At 37.8% G+C, this 22,583-nt stretch overlaps 1 long non-coding RNA gene across 3 annotated transcripts in view; it reads left to right on the top strand.

The window, feature by feature from the left end:
* Nucleotides 1-22,583, top strand: part of LOC116497809 — a 115,867-nt gene that overhangs the window by 57,879 nt on the left and 35,405 nt on the right. For all 3 annotated transcript variants that reach the window (XR_004254130.1, XR_004254128.1, XR_004254129.1), the window contains exons 3-4: nucleotides 12,134-12,376; nucleotides 12,742-12,858. This is a non-coding gene — a long non-coding RNA (uncharacterized LOC116497809). The remainder of the gene's footprint in view (nucleotides 1-12,133; nucleotides 12,377-12,741; nucleotides 12,859-22,583) is intronic.

The following is a 22,583-nucleotide window of genomic DNA, read 5'->3' as shown; positions in this document are numbered from 1 at the left end:
TTTGTATTGCTATATCTCATGGAGATTCTGTTTTGATTCTTTCAGTCACTTCGTAAAAACTCCTTGATGTTATATATCAGCAGGGGACTACTTTGTTTTTGAGTGCAAAAGCAATCTAACATTTGAAAATAAAACTATAGCCATTAATCAGGATTTGAACAATGTATTTACAATAAAGTAACAAGTAGTAGAAAAGGCAGAATAAAATAGAAAATTAGAATAAATTTCATCTCAGTCTTTTATAGATTTGCATCATAAAAAATAACTAATACTTATCTATTTATGAATAACCATGTCTAATCCAAAGATGCACTAAAATCTTGTGTAAAAAGATGTAATCTTGAAATTAGTATGACTGTAACTTAAAACAGGACTTCAAGACAATTCGCTATCAAGTATGTTTGCCTTCCAGTTGCAGAAGTAGAAAACATGGTGAATATCTCAGAAAGTATTAGTTCTAATTTTCCCAGTATTTAAGTGTGCACAATTTGGTGTTTTCACAACTGTGATACAGTTATTAGAATTAATTAGATTAATTGTGTATGTCGTCACAGCAGTGACTTATAAATGTGAGCAGAAAATAAAAGGCAACCCAAACCCTTCTGATAGTTTCAGACATTTGGAAAGGTCAGTTTTCTCTTGCATTATATCACATTTCTCATAGTATGGTCAGCTTATTCCTTTTTGGCAGTGATTATTATGCTAGTCAGATGTGGGACAGGGTCCTATAGAGTTTTATGTTTCTGCCTAATGTTTCCATTATGTTTATGCTGCTTCTAGATACTTTACTTCTAAATTTGGTTTTCAATTACCGTCTCTATACTGTGACATCCATGTACTGAGAATTTATTTCTGTTCATGTGGAAGAAGCAGTCTTGGAAAACACTTATCAAATGGTCTGTATTACAAATTTATATAACACCTACCAGCAGAAACAAGAATGTAGTCTCAAGAGCATGCAGGTATGAGACCTGCTTAAAAAAGGTTGCATGTGTTATTTTTCATCTCAGGCAATATCCCTCTGTGGGAAAAGGCTGTAAAAATCATGAGATTAAATAAATGTGTGTTTTTCTATAGAAATTATTTTAAAAGCATATACATTTCATTACCATGCTTTTGTTTTAGAGAGGTTTAATTGATCATCTGTAATTCTGTAGCAGACCACCACATGTAACTGTTGGTTGTTAGCTGCATAATAAATGCAATAGAATATTTTCATGAGAGCTATAGTATGTATTACAGTATGTAATTTATATATGTTAGAATTAGTTGTTAATATTTATTATTTTGAAAGCAGTAGGAAATACTTTATTTGTCTTACTCTTTGCAGTTAGAGTTCATAGCAGTACAGCAGTATGTTTAAAATACTTCAGCTAATCAAAATTGACCAGCAACCTAAAAAGCACCTGCGTGAATACTGTATTTTAACAACTCTTAAAGAAGAAAATGGAGGATGAAAAATGACTGGTTTATGTTTTTATTTATATATATATATACACATATATGTACATATGCATACACACCTCTTCATGACTGAAGTTGAATGCTGTGGCAAGTGCTGAGCAGCAAAGCCTCATAGGGTGCAAAGGAAAAGGCTTTGTTCAAGGTGTGTACAGGTGTGATAATACTACTTGAAGGAGCATCTGTGCTGCTAGTCTCAGTAATAAAGCCGACGTGTTGGTATCTTCTACACGCATACAGCTTACCCTTTGTATGTGGAGGCACTGAGTAAATACTAAATACAAATGCATTATTTGGAAAGAGAAGAAGGTGACTGGAAAACAATCAGCATGGATTTACCAAGGTTACTCTGGTGGCTTTGTATGATAAAACAGCTGAATGAGGCTGTGGATAAAGGAGAGCAGATGGCATTTATCTTAACTTTAGCAAGTGTTTTTTGTTTGTTTGTTTGTTTGTTTGTTTTGACAAAGTCTCCCAGATATTCTTGTGTCCATCATAGGATGTTATGAACTGGATGGGTGGATGTATAGATACATTAAAAAAATGCAAACGGTTGGATGATTGGCCTCAGAGTCAGTGGTTAATGGGCTGTACTCTAGCCAGAGGTCAGTGACAAGGGGAACACCATAGGGGGCTCTCCTGAGACGTGTCTAACACCTTCGGCAGTTACCTGGAGGAGATGGTGGAGTGAATGCTGATGAAGTTTGCAGTTATTCCTGCAGTTGCGGAGACCATTCTTGAGGGCAGAGCTACCATCCAGAAGGACCTAGACAGGTTGGAGGAGTGGGATCTAGACAGGCAGGAGGAGCGGGCCAACAGAAACCCTACCAAATTCAACAGCAATAAATGCAAAGTGCTGTACTTGGGAGGGAGGCCCCACCCCATCCCCACACCCCCACCCCACAATGATAAAGGCTAGGGGAGCAGCTCTGCAGAACCGTCCCTGGGCGTCTTTGCAGACAGCAAGCTGAGCATGAGTCAGCCCTGCAACCTGGCAGTGATGAAGGCTAATGGCATCCTTGGCTGTTCCAAGACCATAGTCAGTAGATTGAAGGAAGATACTATCCTTCCCCCTCTCCACTTACATACCACTCTTTAGACCTCATTTAGAAAACTTCATCCAGACTAGGGCCTTTCAGTGTAAGAAAGGCCTTGGTAAACTAGAGTTTAGCAAAGAGCCATCACGATTGTCAGGGCTACAGCTTTTGTCCTAGAAGGGGAGGCTAAGGGAACTGTGTCTGTTAAGCCCAGAGGAAAGAGCTTTGAAGGACATGGAGATCTGATAGTGGTATTTCAATACGCAAAAGGAGTTATTGAGATGGTGGAGTCACAGCAGTGGGAAGTGTAGCATATAGAGACAATAAATGTAAATTGAGATGGGATGTTCAGAGTGGATGTAAGGAAAACTTTTTCACTGTGAGATCAGCCAAGCAGTTGAACAGTTTTCCCAGGGAGGTTGTGGAGTCCCCAGTTGGAGGATTTCAAACCCAGCTGGATGAAGCCCTGGATAACCTAGTCTAACTTAATATCTGCCCCTATGTTGAGCAGGAGGTGAGACTGGAGACCTTTTGATGTCCCTTCCAAACACAGATATTCTTTGAACCTGTAATAACTGTTTGAAAAATGCACAGCTGAACACAGTTGGAGAGGAATTCTTCTTTATCATTGTTTCTGTATGATGGGGAGACATTGCTTCTGAAAGCCTTCTGAGATACTGCTTAATACATGAGCTTATTGAGAAAACCTGAACAAACAGGTTACATATAGCAGAGAGTTAAAATCTGGAGCCTAGTTTTCTGCCACACAGCAAGTTGTGTACAAGTCCATGCCTCGGGCACAAGCTTCAGCAGCTTTCTCCCCGGGGGGAAAAATTGAGCCCAACTTGCAATGAGGCCAAAGAGTAGCCTTCCTCCCAGTAAAGCTGCGGGGTGTTTGACCCAGTCTGTCGTCTGCTATTCCATCTGTCCCCAGGACACTGTAAAATGCCTGACATTGGGCCAGACAGATAGGCTTTTTGAACAAGAGTTCCAAATTCACATGCATGAAGGGCAGTCAACACTGTGAATAGCCTCAGCTAAGGTTGCACTTTCATCTCTGAGTATATGCTGCCATGTGGAGCTGGGTCAAAGAGCATGTCAGCTTTTAATCCATTTCCTGTCTCTGTTTCGATACCTGAATTGCTCTTCTGATTTGTATGTTTTGATTTATCCTTCTTTTTCAAAATATGCCATACTTAATAATGTTAAATACCTTATGTATTCCCATATGTAAAACTTAAAAATGCATATGTATATTTTCATAGCTAGGAACATCTAGCAAAAAAATGTCCTTGTGCCAGTATAGAATAAAAATAACCACATTTAGCATACAAAATTACTATTGTGATTCTAAAATTTAGTAATGTGTATGGAAGTCATTTTTAGTTCAGATGCAGTTTCCTTAGTATTAGGTATACTTTTTCTATATAAGTTTAGAATGAAAAGTACGCAGCTCTTCTGGGATTCAATTTCCATCTTTTCACTTGTTCAAGTTCATTGCTAAGTGATTTTCTGTAATTGAAAGTTGTCAGTATATTTTTTAACTTGTAGCCTAACTGTTTTACAAGAAATATGGCACCTCGTATGTTTCTGGTTTGATCTGTCATTTAGAAAGGCTTCAAGGGCCTGATTACTGAACTCACTGAAGACTCACTGTACCTCTAGAATTATTTTTTTCATTGACTTCAGTGAACACAGGCTCACTTTATCAGTAATTCAGACTGAAGCACGTTACATTTTTTTTGTTGCTTTGTTTTGGAAAACACAAAATATTTTTCAGACATAAATGAGGACAGGACAGTCTTCATCTTTCTATCCAAGAAAATGAAAACAGCAGAAAGCAACCTGGTCAGGTTACTTGGGCCAGTACTGCCAAATTCTTAGCAGGCTCACATTAGAGGTTAGGAGTGGAACCATGTCCAGATGACTCATCACAGAGTCATCCCAGACTTTAGAGTTCATCTACCAAGAAAGCACCTGATTGGCACTTTGGCAACACCAAGAGACTGTTAATCCCCATTTAACATTCCTCCGTTTGTCTGCAGTGTAATTAGAAAAAGCAGTGATCCCACCACAGTATCAAAGTCATCCTTTCATCTGTGTGAGTCAACAGTGTAGGAGAGAATGGAAAGTGTGCAGAAATTTGGGGCAATAAAAAGGAGTTCTTTATTTTTTCCATATGTACAAAACTAGAGTACCTAAACATATGGGTATGGGGTCATGAGAGAATAGGTGATATGTTGTAACTTCCTAGGCAACAGACATGTAGCCGTTAATATTATGATTTGACTGATGGATTTTTTCATTGCTTTTACTGAATTTACAGTAAAGCTTATATTAGGCCAATTGCTTGTAGCTTGGTTTCAGTTTGACTTCCTTTACTTAAGAGGTTTTCTGAATAAGTCAGTGCAGTAGCACATACACAACATTGTAAAGGAGGAGCGATTTTCACCTGATTATTGAACTACTTTTTCTATGTTGAACAGCAGCAGGAATTTTCTATCATGGGATTCCTGGCTCTGTGCAAACTTCTAGGTGACACTATTTACCTAGTAAAAAACATTATATTGCATGTTGTTGCCTACTATTCTATTCTTTGAGACAGGAGTACTGAGTGTGAATTTCTAATATCTTAATCAAATATATTAAAAATTTGCCTTTAACAGTAGAGTGATTTTTTTTTTTAATGCCATGTTTATGAGCTATGACAGAAGAAATGCACCAAATCACACCTGATATGTGAGGATCCATTTTGAAGGATTTGCACACATTTGGAGAAGGCTTAACTTTGGTCTTTGGGAGACTGATGACTGGGAGGACCTGAGTGTAAAAGAGTAAGAGGAAAGAATTCCATTCTCAGCTTTTTCACAGACCTCCATGTGCATAATGAAATTATTTATCTGTAATTTATATCGGTATCAATTTTGGTTTCATGAAACCTGTTGTAAAGCATATAAGTATTCTGGTGCAAAACTGGTCTGCTCTGAGATGTGCCTGTGGAAAGCCCTGTGAGCTACCATAGATCTATCAAGGGTTCTGCAGCTCAGTGTGCTCTCTGCTAACCTCCCCAGTGTGGTTTATGCAGTCCCATGCATACTGTCTCATATTCACAGTGGCATACATCTACTTTTCATATAAAGGTATATTACATTAAGGGTATATTTCATTCTTCTGTAAATAATTCCTCCAAAGGAACGCTGATGAGCCCAGTGAGGACTTTGATGGTAGCCTGCAAAGCAGACATAAGAATGGACAGAAATACTATCCATGCTTCTGCAAGTGCCAGTCTGTTCTTTATCAGTATTTCCACAATGGTGGTTTTCTGTGCTACAGAAGAAAAAATTTAAACATGAGGTTTCCAAGTCTTGGGAAAAAACAAACAAACCTGTCAAGTACTACTTCAGGTAGAAGTTCATTGTTTTTATTGTGGGATTTTGCATCTTGTATTAGAAAGTCATGGTCTCTCCCAGCTGTGCATGGTAAAGTAAAATCAGTTGTGTCACAAGATATTTACAGAGTGCTTTTATTTCAGGTCAACACCTAGTTCTTAAAAAGAGAACTACATGTATATTCATCTTGGAAAAGTGGGCAGATGGTATTTGGGTTTGCAACAAGTGTATGATGTGTCCCTTCTAGTAATCTGAAATAGAAATGAAGGTAGCGTGATTATGTAGCACATTAGCAGGGCTAATTAGCAGGGCTAGGGAAGTGATCATCCCCCTGTACTCAGCTCTGGTGAGGCCGCACCTTGAGTACTGTGTTCAGTTTTGGGCCCCTCGCTACAAGAAGGACATCGAGGTGCTTGAGCGAGTCCAGAGAAGGGCGACGGAGCTGGTGAGGGGCCTGGAGAACAAGTCCTACGAGGAGCGGCTGAGGGAGCTGGGCTTGTTCAGCCTGGAGAAAAGGAGGCTCAGGGGTGACCTTATTGCTCTTTACAGATACCTTAAAGGAGGCTGTAGCGAGTTGGGGGTTGGTCTGTTCTCCCATGTGCCTGGTGACAGGACGAGGGGGAATGGGCTAAAGTTGCACCAGGGGAGTTTTAGGTCGGATGTTAGGAAGAACTTTACTGAAAGGGTTGTTAGACATTGGAACGGGCTGCCCAGGGAAGTGGTGGAGTCACCATCCCTGGAAGTCTTTAAAAGATGTTTAGATGTAGAGCTTAGGGATATGGTTTCGTGGAGGACTGCTAGCGTTAGGTCAGAGGTTGGACTCAATGATCTTGAGGTCCCTTCCAACCTAGAAATTCTATGATTCTGTGATTCTATGATTAAACATTTTTAAAAATTGCATCCAAATGAAAGACTCTTTAGTACTTAGGACACTGGCAACAACAAGCAATATACCCCCTTGAAATGGATTAGGATAGTGAGATTTCAACAGGGAAAAGTGAAATCTCAGCAGAGAGTTCTCAGGATGTCTAGGAAAGCTGGTGATAGAGCAAGCAAGGAAACAGGAACTGGAAATGAGTTAATTATTCTCACCCATCATCTTCCTTCCCTTACTCTACCAGCAATCCAACCATGTGAGTCTGCAAAGGGAGAAAGCAGATGTTTGTGGATGAATGTCTGACTTGTGCACTCACTCAACCAGTTTATTACTGCTCTACCATTTCACCTGGCCAGCAGATCCCTAAGAAAGCCTGGCAGCAGAGACTCCCGTATAACAGGGGGTGGAAGAAACACCTGTTCTGGCTCTGAGAGACATCAGCAACAGTCCCTGAAAAAGAGATGTTGTTGCTTTAAAATGCCCTGTAGGATCACCCTGATGCAAGGATATAGAATCAAAATGTGAACATGCTGTATTAATATAGGGTAACAGATTGCCAAGAAGAACACTTAAAAACCTAGATATTTTTGACTTGCCTGTGCGACTAGGCTTGTGAACGTTTCTATGCAGTAGGTAGGTTGAACCAAAAAATCTCTAAAATGGGTGGGGCACGCTTGTACAAAACTTAAGTACTTATGACTAATTGCACTGAGGAGATTTAAGGGGGACTGCTATGCTATTATATATTTAGAGCGTATTTCCACCATTCCATGTGAAAAATGTTTCAGTGGAATCAGAACTGATTAATAAAATGCCCAAAATTGTGAATGTTGAAGAGAAGTATTTGCTAGTTGACCTTCAGAAGTCTTTATTATTAAAAGCACACAGAGATTTGATTTGCAAGATACACAAATCAATATTACCTTCTGCTAGCAGGGCTAGCTGTGTAACTTTGAAAATTGGCCCAAGAATCCTCTTCTATGTATTCTCACAGAGCAATGCTCTGTACTTAATCTGAGATTACTAATAACACATATCAAGTATGTGCAAAGGATGGCTCGGGGACTGTTGCAGAAATTAGGTATCTCTGAAGCCCTTAAGACTCACATTGAAGTCTGCAGCAGCTCTGTAACTCTGGACTTTTTTTTTTTTTTTTTTTTTACTTTAATGATAATGCTTTCTTTGTAGTTTTATGAACTTAGGAATTTATGCTTTTAAACCTGTCCAATTATAGTTTAGAGGCAGGATGTGTTGTAGTTGCAAAACTAAATAGATGAAGTCATGAAGTTGAAATTTTAGAGAAGTAGAGCTTTTGTAGTCTGATTCTGTTTCTTGCAAGAAAAAGTGCTTATTCTGGGTCTTAGGCTATGTTTAAAAAACACATTGCAAAATGTACCCTTTGCAAAAAAAGTTTTTTTGGCAGAAGGAGTTTACAAGTGTGCTCCTTCTTTTTTGATTTTCCTTTGGGAAACAAAATTGTAAGAGAAACCTGTGTAAACCTTTCCATTGGAGCTATTTACTGTGAAATGTTTTCAGCTCAAAATTTAAATTTGGATCCCATTAGTCTCTATTTTGTCCTTTTTTAAGCATTTGTAATGATTTATTCTGTGCTCCAATTTGCAATTGCTTTCAGGTGGCAAAGGAAAAACTTACATCTTGCATCTGAAAAAGCAATGTTCTTATCAGTCTAACCAGTGGTGCAGTGGGAGGGGCGGAGGATTCCTTCATTTTCCATTATAATTCCAAAACTAATAACAGCTGAAGAGTTCACTGTTACTCAAGTAGTATGAGATTGTATGTTTGGTCTCCACCAATGGTTACAGTCCTGATATGTGTGCCATGACATGTTATTTTACGTTAACTTTTAAGCTGATGCCAAAGTCCTGCCAGGGAGTTGCAGTGTGGAACTTTTGTACAAGGTAAAATGGGAGCTCTGGTAAATTACCTTTTTTCTTCTATGGTTAGTTGGCCCTTTCAGTGCTTATATTGGCAGTGTGTGGTTGTAAAACCTTATAGTTAAAAGATTTTGTCTTTTTGCCTGAAAAAGTGAAGTTCATTTTAAGGTTAATTGAAGCCTATAAATAGATTGCTAAGGAAGAGATTTCACCTAATTTTACATAAAACTACATTCCAATTTGTGTCTTATCTTTGTGCTGTGTACAAAGTCTCTGTTATATTAATTAAGCTATACTACAATCTTTTAAGACATATGTTTAATACAAAGAACTTAATATAATGAAGGCTATTAAAATGGTAAAGTCTACTACATGTCTAATGTTACTGAAGGCTCAGAAACATTTTATTTTTAGAAAATCTAGCTTTATGTGATTGTACTTACTTGAAAAAGATGTTAATCATCTGTTTTAAATTGCCACCTTTTGTCAGTATAATAGTTAATACAGTTCATACCAATTTTTGTAACGTCTCACTATCACTCATAACACTGAAGGTTATATCACTGTTTTGAAGAAAGGGCTGGGATTTTTTTTTTTGCTTAAATGGTAAAATACTTTTGGTGAAAAAGAACACCGTGCTCTGAAGAAGTATTGTGTGCAAAGGTGGATATAAATTGTTGTTCCCTTTATTTTTCAAATTGAAAAAAAAAAAAAAAAAAAAAAAAAGCAGCTACTAAGTAAGTGGGATTTTTCCAGTAGTAAAGTTACTATTTCATTTTAGACATGTAACGTTCTCCAACTATTTTATTTTCTGTCTGAGAGTTTTCTGAAGCCTTTTAATAATTTAAGTGGTACTTTCATACCATTTTGTTTTCCAGAAAGTTGCAATTTTGGTCTTTAAGTACTGGAAGCTATGCCTGCCCCCTCCTTGCCACACTCCTGATACACCTTTTAATAAGCCAATCTTTGCCAAATTTGTGGGAGTGGAGCCTAGGAGACCTGTTTTGTGGAATTTGAAATGCTGAGAAGCCTGTAGACACTGGATGTGCGATTGTCCCTCAGAGCTTACATCCAAGTTTGTTGTACAGAACAGAGAATAGAATGTGGGAGAAGTTATTCTGAGTGTGTGTGCATGTGATTGCAGTTTCCAAGGAGACCACCTTCTTTGTCTGAACACGTCCAAAATGATTGCCTAATTGATCTCATCATGTGGGACACTCTGTCTTTCTGTCTGCTTCTCTTGCGCCTTCTTTCCTCCACATTGTTAATCCAAAAATAAAAAATGAAAAGTTGAATTTGAGAAAAGAGAAAAACAATGCTGTTAGCCTGCTGAACAACTAGTTTGGGCCGTCCCTTACTCAAAACCATTTGCTGGTGTGTCACTGGTGTGGATGCGAAACACGTTGCTGCGAGTTTTTCTTCCCAGTCTGTGCTGTAGCTCGTGCATTGATGATGCTAAGCACTTCTTTGAAAGAGACAGCTGTTAATGCTACTACTGAATTTCCACTAATTATAAAATGAAAGGACCATTTCTCTTTTCCTTCTCAAAGCTCAATAGTCTAGTTTCACTGATTAAAACAACAACAACAAAAAATCCCCCAAAACACAACAAGCTCAGGGAAGGAGAAGATGTCAGTTAGCGACAGCACTGAAAGGCATGCTGATGTGCTTTTTTTGTTGCTTGTGATTTTGTCGGTACTGATGATTTGCTAATGAAAGCCAAAGGTCTTTCAAATATAGTCCCTCAACACTGGAACTGGAAATGAAGAGCTCAAGTTTAAAAACATTCTTGCTAAAGGGAGGAGAAGATTGAAGAAGGCAGTAAGAGAGAGGTGCTGAGGCAAAGCAGGAGGTGGCTGGGTACCAGCATTCAGTTCATTCTGGAGGTTGAGGGGCTTTGGTTGATTCTCCCTTTCTAGCTAAGGTTCATTTTCACCTAAGGAGAAATTTAACCTGAATTCTGGAAACAAAATATTATTGACACAGAAACCAGAATTACATCACAAGTCAGCATGCAAAAAAGCTGTAATATTATTGAATAAATTTAGCAACTACTGAAACACTATTAAATTGCCTGTTTTTATTTAAAGAACTCCTTTTTCCTTCAAAGACAGTCCTAAAAACAATGAACATCAGTTGCATAGCATGGTTTTGTTTGTTTGTTTATAAAAAGAAGCGTGTGTAATCACTGTAAAATGGGGAGAGGGCACACTCTGTGTCAGTTTATCTACAATGTGTCACACTGGGGTAAATACCAGCTGGTACATGAAAAAGGTCCAGGCAAATGTAAGCCAACAGAAGTAAGCATGGACAGCTTGAGGAGCACAGTCTGAGAAAATAAGTGGAGTTTGCAGCAGCCACAACTCTCCATTTTCTTGGTGGCATTTGCAGGATAGAATATGATTAATCCGTCTCATCAAGAAATGCTCGGATTGGTTGTTAGGAGCCCATCCCTCTCTGCCCTTACTGTAAACTACAAACAAGATAGAATCATAGGCCTTTGCTCTTACTTCTGAGTCACTTTACTCATATGAGCCATCCTGTTGAGCTGATAGGAACCATTAAACATGTATGAGCACCATCAGAGTCTTTGCAATGATACATGACCTTAACATATGAGGATTTCAAAGTAGTAATTGGCAGGTTGTACAAGTCTTTTTGACAGAAGAATATTTTCTGTGTTTCATGAAGATGAAAATTCAGGCAAAAAAACAGCTTGAGGCCAACTTGGAAGGCAAGTTGGAGGTTCCTGTTTGAACCTCCCAGGGTTCTGTGTGAACGTGATACTGTGGAACATAGTTCATGTTGTAAAGGGTTAGCTGTCAGGCAGTGCTGTATGAAGTTTTCCAGAGAGACGTGTTACTCTGGGAATGTAGCAACCTGCAGCACAATGACAATAAGGAAAGGGTTTGTTCTGTGCCTGAGAGTGAGACAACGAGGTAGCTCTCACATTCAGCGTGTGCACCTGCACCTACCTGACGTGAATGAACAGGCCTCCCAAAAGACACATGCCTGTCCTGCAAGTTTGGAGTACTGCACAAACATCGCTGCCTTTATTTGACAGTATGTTCATGTAATAAATATTTTAAATAAACCTTTCTGAGGTCCTTGATAAAATGCCTTTCTAAGCAAAAAGTTCAGATGTTTGCTCAAAAAGCCTTGAAGAACTTGAAGGAAATCTGGTTTCTCTATTTAATCTGTATGAGATTCAACTGTTTTTGAAACACAAAGATACTGTGTCAGTGTAGCATACAGAGCGTTCAGTCAGAAGTCATAGCACTGCCATGAACATCATTCTGGATGTGGCACAACTGCCCTTCCATGTGTGCACAAAACCTATGAGTTCTCCAAACATACCAACCCAACTTCAGCCCTTGCTTAGTAGTTGCCAGAATAGACAGTCCCAACCTTTCCTTCCCTCTAGCACTCTTGTCTACTGATAATTATCCTCCCTTTCTTTTGCTCCTTCTGCAGTAAACTGCCTCAAGATGGACAAGGTGGAGAAGGTCATGCAAGGCCACGCTCTCAAAGGAGGATTCTGCCTTTGAATGGAAAATCTTTAGCTGATTTCCCTTTGTACTGTACTTTCCCTCTGTTTCTGTACTTTCCATCTTTTACATTCTTCAGTACATATCCTGTTGCCAAACTTAGACCCAGTCTGGCAAAGCCTTTCTCATGTGAAGATGCGAACTGAAGTTAATGAGAATAAAAAGGCAGGTAAGAGCTTTCAGCTGAAGGCAAACCTAATTTTTATTGCTGTTTATAAAATTAAATATATTCTATAGGAGATTGATTAACATAATTTTAGCAACCTATTTAAACCAAAGAAAAGATTACAAGAGTTCCTGCACATTTTTTTTTCAACTTACAGCTAATACATGTATTTTGTATTTGGTGCACGCTTAAACTTTTCGGAACATGATTTACATTGTGATGATAATCTAAAAGGGTCAACACATTTTCTCAGCTTTGTTTTTTTCAGTATTAGAAAATATTTTGAATTAGATTAGGGCAGGAGAAAAACTTACCACAGTATCAGGCAATCACAGCATTGACTTTTTACATGGTCTGATGTCTTCCAGAAGTAAAGAAAGCTGTGCACAAGCATGTTACAAACACAGCACAGGAAGGCAAAAATGTGATCATAATTCTTTCTCATCAACTGGAAGGTGAAGGAGTTGTCGAAGAATTTGAATTAGGTAACTCATGCATTTTTTTGTTTTAACATTTGATTTCCCTTTTGTGAGTACATAATTCTTTCTGTAAAGGATTTCATTGATTTTTTTCTAGCATTTTCCTTTTTTCCATAACAGCAAAGATTATTCAGTGTAAACATGTGGTCCTAAGGGTATGTGGAGCTGAGGAAACATAGCAAGTAAGTTCGTCATGAGTAGTATTTTGTCAGCTTTTTCTCTCTCACCTACTAGAACATAGATATTTTCGTACTTTTGAGTATCAAAGGACTGCATTTTCTGACTCAGACAAAATCAGGTATGTCCATTCAGACCTTTTCAGCCCCTCTTAAAGCTGCTTTGTACTGTCCTGAGCGTGTAAGTGCTAGAGAGCAGGATCTTTTGATCAACCACACTACTCAAAGGCAAGAATCAGTACATTGTCAGATTTATCTCGTTCTCTATTCTTAGTATGTAAACTTTTCCAATATGAGAATGGATGTCCATGGTTATAACTTCTGCAAAATCAGAGCTGTGCGAACTTCTCATAACAATAGAAGAGTTTAGTTAGCCTGGCAGAGTTGGTAGAGCTGGTGATGTCTTTTCTGATACGCATTTGGAGTGGGTATTAGCACTGTATTATATTCTGCTCATCTAATAGAGATCCACTATCCCTCACATTGTCGATGATAAATTAATCATTTACATCACCTATTGTGAGACTGCCTTTGAAAATAAATGTTAGAACAATATTATCTGTAGTTGTTTTGAAAGATAAAAGAAATATTTAATTCTCAAAATTATTCCTTCTGCACTTCCCTTGCATTTTTCTAATTTAAACATTTCTAAAGAAACATGGGAAACAAAAGCATTCATAATGTTATGTGTAGCTGTTTGTGTTTCTTGCATGACAACACAGCCTAATGTTCAGAAGCAGAACTTCCCCTCTTAGTCTAATAAAGTTTTTAGACCTATTTCTGTATTTTTCATACTGATAACTGAAGTCATTATTTTATGATGCTAGGTACTGTGCAAAAAGGAAAAAAGATGATCTGCTTTAAAAACCTTACATCATTTTTTTCCTCTAGTACTTGTCTATGTTTTGTGATTCATATGATGTTTACGGCAAATTTACATGGCATTCATGATTTTCACTGAATCTTCCTCTTATGAGCATAAGAAAAGAAACCAATCAGGTTTGTCTGACTAGGTTTCTTAAGTTTGTGTGAAAATAAATTGTATGGGCATGGAGGTGGTATGAGTTAATTTAGAAATAGTAGGTTTATATAGAACTTGGAGTTGTCTAGCACCACTGCAACTGAGTCTGTTGTCTGCTGCTGCCAAGAGATTTTTCCAGGTTGTTTTTTAAGGGACAGATGTCCTTTGCTTTGTACCCTGGCTCCCAGTTGTATGTCCTTGCTGGAAGCTGACTGCGTGTTGTGACCCTGCTTTCCTTGATGAAAACCCTGGGCATATAAGCTGTGAGGGAGCTGCAGAGCACATCAGCAGCATTCTTCTGCCTTGGATGCTGCTATGCCTCGGTGAGGACAGAGTGTGTGAGACTGACCAACTCAGTTTAGAAAATTTGCTTATATTTTTCAGTCTCAGCACTTCTGTTTTTTGGCAGCTAAGGCTCTAGGCAGATGACTGTTTTGCTGAATGTCATCAGGCCTTCATTGTTCCCAAGTTAAGAATTTCATTGTCAAGAGAAGTAAGGGCAATATCCATTATTTCCTGAGCCATAGTAAAGGCAACATCTACTTTCCTCAGTAGGTTTAGAATGATGGTTTACTCTTGTGTGTGTGTATGTAATGTCCTCACATACAGACATATATACATTTGGACAGTGTCTGTAAAGTGTTACTGGTCATAGACCTTTGACTGAGTGGCTGGCTTATCAAGATGTGGTCTCTGGAAACTCTTACGAAAGAGCTTCCGTAATGTCCTTTAGTAACTTAAAGCTATTCTTAACAAGACATGTATGCATACCCATACATATATCTCTGCCAGGGAACTAGTTCATTTTTCCCCCTTGTATATGTGGAATTTCTCCCCCATATTACTTTGGCCTAATGCCCAGGAGTCCACAACAGTCAATGACTCAGTGGCACATTCAAGATCTGCATGAAACAAGTCTTGGAAAGGACTTTGGAAAGGAGAAAGTCACAGTTCTGGGGACATGTGTCACTGTTTTGGGGACATGTGGCACTTGTTACTAGTTCTCTCAAGAGAAACAGAACTTTAAGATTATGAGTTCTGCATGTAAAAATATATACTAGGTTATAGTTAGTGGTTTTTAGATATACTATTTCTATTTTTTCTTTTGCCTCTGAAGGTTTTAGTGGCAGACATACTACATTGTAGGAAAGCAGAGAGAGAAAAAACGACTGTCTTGATATTTTCATTGCATATGCAGAATATATGATGATATGATGTGTGGCCTTAATGTTTTATTGGCACTCATTCCTGATGATCTGTATTGCTCTTGGCTTTACAGTTTAGGGATCTTGCGATTAGCAGGATAATAGAGATAAAGCTGCTATTCCACAGCATTTGCATTCTTTGTAACTTCTGCAGTATATTTACAGTGTGCAGGTAGAACTCTTTGTATACATCACACCTCTTCCAACCTTATGCACAAAGAGCAATGAAAAAGACTTATTTATAAACTGATTATAAATATGCACAACATTTTTCATGAAGGCAGCTTTTTTACCTGCTTAATTAGAAGTAACGGGTTAAAAATTAATAATTGAAATATAGATGACAATCCAACGGAGATGATGATTGTTTTCCTAAATGCCTTAACTAAGAAATCAGTTGTATGTGGAGCTTTATACTAACAAGGCAGGAATGAAGACTTGTAAGTGTCTGTGTCTTGCAGCAGCTTTTCTTCCTTTACACACAGCGGAAGACTTTGGCCTGTGGAATTCCTTTTAGTAATGCACTACAAAGTGTCTCAAACTTGTAATGGACAGTAAAATACTCCAAAGTTGCAATAAGATGGCACAAGAGCTGCATGAAGGTGATATATATGAAGGGAACTGCCTTACAGAAGTAATGCATTTTATTATATTTAGTGAAATCTGCCTGCAGTGAAAAAATCCTGTGTTAAATCCTGTATTAAACTAGCAAGGCCATGAAACTGTCTTTTTATTAAAGATACATGAAACAGAATGTTCTCCTCCATCCTCAGATGTCTGCATTTTAAAATGAGGAGGAAAAAACAGGAAGTGTAAGTGGGGTGAAGGGACACTCATGTAGTGAAATTTAAGAAGTGGCTGCTCAAGTCAAGTATCAAAATATAAATATCATGGTATAAACTGTAGTGCACATATACTGTGCCAGATGAACCTTGATATCTTTTGTATATGAATTACTTTATAAGAGGCAATTTCAGATGAATAAATATGAACGGTTTCTCTTTTCTCATACGAGTGCATCTTCTTCCTTCTTCCAAGACCCGAATACTTACATTACGTAAATTTGCTTGTGTGTACTTTCTTACTATTGGCCTGAACAGAAATTCCATGTAAGTACTGAATTATCCACCATGCATTAATTGCATGTTTTTCACATTTGATGATGTCTCTTACAAACCATTTTAAATGTTGTGTTTCAGTTGCGAGATTTTTTCTCCAAGTCAAAACAAATTTCACTTAGTTCCAGCAACAGACTTCTAAATACCTTAATGCATGTTACTTAAATATAATGAAGGTATTTGTTGTGGAAACTTGTGAAAAATGGAACAGAAGTTGCAGATCAGTAGCATTTGCTGATGAACACAACTGACCTAGCCAGTCTTACATTTATCCTGTGCTGCTTCCCTCAGTCTTGCGCTTCCCTTTGTCTTTTGCTTTTAAGCCAGAGTTCAGTCCTTCTTGTACATGTAGGTGTCACTTAAGCAGATATTCACCTTTATGGTGATTTCCAGCTTCAAGAAAAATAATGCAGATCTTTGAAGTCTGCTTTATGACTAATGAAGAAGATATATTTTTTGTATGAAAGTAATAAATGCAAAGAAAGGCCATTGTTATATTTAATAAAGTATTCCGTGTGCATCCCTCCCCTTTGTCCTTGGAGGATTTCACAAAACTTGTGAATAATTTGTGCCGGTATACAACCAGTTTGTGTAGTCGTGCTGATGCATGCATGTTAATTTATGTCTTTCAAAGTATCTGTATTCTTTAAATCTGAGATGTATGCTCATTTAACAGTAACAGCTATACCCTTGACAGCAAGAACTCAGTTCCTCATTTTCTTCCACTGGTGTGTTTAGTCCCATGGGATCAGTCCTTACCTATGTTCCAGGTTTCTGAGATTTGATGGCATATGTGTGCTAAAGCCAAAAAACCTAGAGTTAAGTATCCATAGTATTCAAAACCTGGAGGTGGAGCAGGATTTTCCAAATAAATCAAGACCCAGAAGCTCAGCCCTTTAGAAAACATGGCCCCTCTGTTTCATGTATGTGTGAGAGCTGGGTGCTTCTGCACAGCTGGCCTTGACTGAGAGAGATGATCACCTTCAAAAAATGTGACCCTAAAGGGCTTGGCAGTATCTGTTCCACTCACAGAGTAGACCTCCAAATTCTTGAGTTGTCTGTTCTTGTGTTGGGATACAGCCCCTTCTACCCAAGGGAGCATGGCCTGACAAAAAGAGCATTCAGATAATAAAAATAAAGTGCGTTCCATGATCTGAAAAAAGGGCAGATAAAAATATTTCTGGCCTAAATTGATGCTGCTTTTTGCTGGAAGAAATTATGGTGTAGAAGCACATTAGACATTTACCTTATTTGCCTTCCTTTTCCTCATCTGTTTTAGACCAAAGAATGAAGTTCACAAGTAGCATGATATGTGCATATGGGATATAAGGCTATTATAATGCCTTCAGATTGAGCCTGTAGTTCACAAAGAGAATATAACAAAATATTATTTACTGTGTGACACACTTTTTGTAGTAGTATTGTCTGAGATAAAGTTGGCCATGCTACTTTCTCTCAGATCAATAAAAAGAGCATTCCAAGACAAAGGATACTGCAGTGCATTAATGACATTAGAGTATTGTGGCAGTTTATTTTAAATACTATTACTTGTACAGTGAACAGAATTTATATTTCTTTTTGTAGGCTTTTACTATTAAATGACTGTTATCCAGCTATCAGATATTCAATCTAGATATGTGAGAGAGACTACATCTGGAAAACTCTTACCAGCATGCATAGACCTGAAATCCATATGCAGTGATTTCAGATGTATAAACAAAGAGTCTGGTCCAAAGCCCATTTTGATGTTCCTGAAGCACAACTTTGAATTGCTTTATATATCCACAAGTTTTTATGTAGTTGTGCTAGAAATAAAAATGTGACAAAACATAAATGTAGTAACATGAAATCAGCCCACAAAAAATGTAGAACAAACTAAAATGATCTTAGTGCAGCATACAGAAGTATTAATTTAAAACGCAGGTAGACGTCTGCAGTTATAACCACCCAGAAGATCTTCTACAGCAAGAGCATACCATTCTTTTGTCAGATTCCCAAATAAATGAAATAAATAGGTAGATTCATTTTTGGAATAAATACGGCTATGCACGTCTGCAAGTCTGCATGTAAAACAATCAAGAAGATTGTCTGCAGCATAAGCATATTATTGTGGTAGTTTCTTCAGTGATAGCAATAACTAAATAATTTCTTTCTTGCAATAAATAAGGGTGTAACTCCTTGTATTTACTCTGGGATTCAGATTGTGACAGTATATGAAGTATTTTGTTTTTTTCTACTGATGCCATTGTTTCTAGTGTGGTCTGCCACAATCTCAAATTAAAGTAACTTGAATTTGTTCTACATTATCATCTGTTAGAGAATAGCCTAAAAATGAAAATGCTTACCTTAAACATGCAATTAATTTACAGTATTTTAATAGCCATCTCTGTCAAGGAAATGAGGCATATACGACACACACTCCCTCCCCCCTCTCCATCATGGCATCTACCACACTGTGACAACCTGTAAGCTTACAGTGTTGTGGAACAACCTAGGTGATTTACCGCAGCCCAAAGCAGGCATGGGAAATGCCTCCCACTTCATAGGCATGCTACAAACTGCCTCAGTGCAGAACAATTGATGTAATTTTATTGCTTGGCTGTTAAACTCAGCATTTGGAGACTTCCTAATGATTCATTCCAAATGTTTTGGCCGTGCAACCCTTTTGTACAATAAGGTATATAACCCTGTGTTGCTTCCCATTTTGTGGTATTACAGATAGTATTCTTGTTACGCCGTTTTGGACTCTGTTTCTAAAAATAATGTGGAACAGTCTTTTACTTCAATCTTAAACTTACTTATGGGGATATTAGAGAAAGTATCTGAGCACAAGAAAGCATCTTAAATTAACAGAATGAATAATCAGAAAGACTTGTCTCCCTAGTCACACATGTGTCTCATGCTAATTGTGCAAGTCTCTTAACATTTACCCATAAGTTCCTAAAGCTCTGATCTATAATTCATGACAACAACCTGATTTACAGCAAAGACCAGAAATTAAGAGGATGGGTCCTACTTTCATCAAAAGTAACAGCAAAAGTTTAACTGATTTCACTGTTACAGGACAACATAGTATTCCTCAGGATCTGTCAGTATTTTCAGCATAAACCATTTTTCTTGTGTGTGTTTTTTTTTTTTTTTTTCATCCAATATAGTGTGATTCTAGAAGTGAACTGTAGCAGTGGTGGCATCAATGTAATAATAATAGTTGAATACATTTTGGTCAATTATCATTTGGTCTGGGCCCTGTGTGGATCCTAGGTCCACCACTCACAAGTCTATGCTGCAGCACCATCCCCAAATTTGACTTTTGGGTTGACTAATTAAGGGTGCTTAGTTTATATTCAGAATGTACAGTTAAAAAGGAAGATCCTTTAGATTTTTTTTCGTGAGCTTTTTGAAGTGCCACAGGATCTCTGTGCTCCTGCCCATGCTGCTGTGTTGAAAATAAGAAAATGAGCTGTAAAATTGTTCCAGAGAGACACGGCTTTTTTTTTTTAAAAAAAAAAAATAATAATAATAATAAAAAAAATTCTATTGTCCCCTTTGGCTCACAAAAGAGGACAAACAGCCCAAGGGAAACAGTGTATAATACCATGAAGAATATTCTTAGAAAAGTATTAGCAAATGTAACTGGGAATAGTGTTTCCTGGAGATTAATACACTAAACTAAAATAAAAATTGACCAGTTTTATTTTTCTTAAAGTATTAACTATGACACAGCAAAATCCATAGGAGTTCAATTAAATGCAAACTCAAAACAAGTCCAAAGCAGACTTTTTACTAGAATCTATTTGAACTGCTGAAGGTTTAAAATTTGATTATTAGAATTCTCGACATTAATATTTTCCTTAAGTTTTATTGTTTAATTTCGTGGGTCCTTATTGCATTTAAGCCAGCAGCACTTCATAAGGTTCTTTTATGTATATATGAATACCCATTTTATTTTTTATGTATAACTGTGTGGCTTGATCTGACATAACTTAACTGGCACTGCTTGCTCCAAAACACGTGCACAACCCAAATCCCATAGCAAAAGCCTTCTATAGTAGTCATCCTGAAAGAATACCTTCTTTACTACCCTTTTAAAATTAAAATGATTTAAGTCACTTCTATTAATTGGCTGTCTATAATATCCTCATAAAGATGATGTCAAGAAAGATGATTGTCATTTTTATGCAAAAGATTTGCATCTTATTTTTTTTAAGATTTACAAAATTCATATGATTTTATGTGGGGAGGTGACCATTCTCCATGATAAATTCATACAAATAGACTGTGTTTTTTAGGAAGGGAATTAAATCCTATGTTGTTGCTAGCAACACAACCAGAAGCTTCCTTTGGGAAGTTTAGGCTATTTCTATTGCCGAATTTGAACAAAATCCTCTCTACAGTCCTTGTTTATTTGTTTAGCTTTTTCTTTACTCCTTGTCTCAGCAAGCCTGTCTGCATAAATTTAGATGCTGAATTCCAAACTTATTTGTTGTAAGCAGCAATATCAGACTACTACTTCCTGATTTCAGAGATGTATTATTTGGTTTATTTATTTATTTATTTATCCTGGGACAAAATTGTGTGTTGAGAGCAAGATTTACTCATTCTGTGCCCATGTGGGGTAATGTTCCTATGTTCAAACAGTGGTAAGTTAAGCTAGAACTGAACAGTGTGTGACAAAATTTGCCAGCTCACAGTAACACAAGAACACAGCCATTTTCTCACATTATCTATTCAGACATATTTAAATTTTTTAGCAATGATAACTTTATTTGTAAAGAAAGGATCCTTCTCTTCCATAATCACAGCCCAGAAGTACCCCTAAAACGAACTATTTCTATGCATACCTACCATGGTATTACTACTGTATTACTATGGTATTCTAAGCATACCTACCATGGTATTACTATTACCAGGTGTTACTTTAATTGAGTGAGAAAGGCAAGGTGGTAACATGCCAAGAAGGAGATGAGGAGAGTAAGTGGTTTAAAAGGGCATTCAAGCACAATCTGTAATGATTCTGATTATGCTAAGCAACGAAAAAATAGTGCTCCAAAATTGTGCCTTGGTATATTATGGAAAATAAAGAGAAGCTTCTGGCTGTTGTATTGTCTATGTGTAATCTGCCTTGGCAGTAGAGAGAACGCAGCATTGTCCAGCCTTACTGATACAGTCCTGGATTGCCTGAAGAGGTTAAAAACTCTGCAGTCTTAGGGATGTACAGGCAGATCTGGGTGGGTGGCTCCTGAAGGTGTTTAGCTGTGGGCATGCATGTCTTGCTTCAAAAGCCCTGAGGAGGCTCTCCCTCCCATTTGGCAGTATGGTGTGGTGTGTACGGTGTGTACGTCAGCCCCTCCAGCTCTGTTCCTGAAGCCCGGGACACATGGGTGTGTAACACGAGCACCTGGCTTCATTATGCCAGCTCTGACTGCACGGTGGCTGGGCCACCCGTGGGCAGGGCCCACGCGTGCTGAGAGACCATGCTCAATGAGCAGCCTTGGAAAATGGCAGCAGCGTTGTCCCAAGTTTAGCTCTGAGAAGCACTTGTCTTGGTTTTCAAAGGCTCGTGAACTTAATTTGAGTCAACCTGACTCTGAATTAAGGTCCTAGGGCCCATTCTGCTCTCTTTAACTGAGAAATAGCAGTATGGTTGTAGCTCTAACGCCAGAAAAAGAGCTTACATGCCAAAAAAAAACGTTGTTTGTTTGTTTTGTTTTGTTTTTGTTTTTTTTTTGTTTTTGTTTTTCTTATTTTGTTTTGTTTTGTTTTTTTTTCCTGTTAACTATTTAGTACATTACTTCCAATCAATCTTGCCTTGCCTTGCCAACAACAGTCTTTTTCATTCTCCAGAAATGATGTTTTTCAAGCTTCTATCCATTGGTATTTCTAATATGAAGTGCTTTTCAGGAAAGCAGCGATAAATGCCTGTCTAATGACTCTATGCCCTGTTTTAGCTTTGGAGAGTGCTTCACTAGGAAGCTGATTGAAGAAAACCTGGGGTTCCTATGGCTCTGTGAGTAAAATTCTGTGCTGCTTTTGTAGCTAAAAAAGGCAGGGGCCTGACCGAAATAGAGAACCACTGGCCAAGAATTTCAGAACAGCAAACTTAACAGATAGGCTTTCTGAGGGCATTCTTAAGCCTACAGGTATGTAAGCTCACCTTCTGCATGGGTGTCCTTTTGAAAAGGCTCTAGTCTTGCTTCTCACCTATGGCCCT

This window comes from Aythya fuligula, chromosome 1, assembly GCF_009819795.1.
Source record: "Aythya fuligula isolate bAytFul2 chromosome 1, bAytFul2.pri, whole genome shotgun sequence".
NCBI lineage: Eukaryota > Metazoa > Chordata > Aves > Anseriformes > Anatidae > Aythya > Aythya fuligula.
This window is presented reverse-complemented; position numbering and strand designations above follow the sequence as displayed.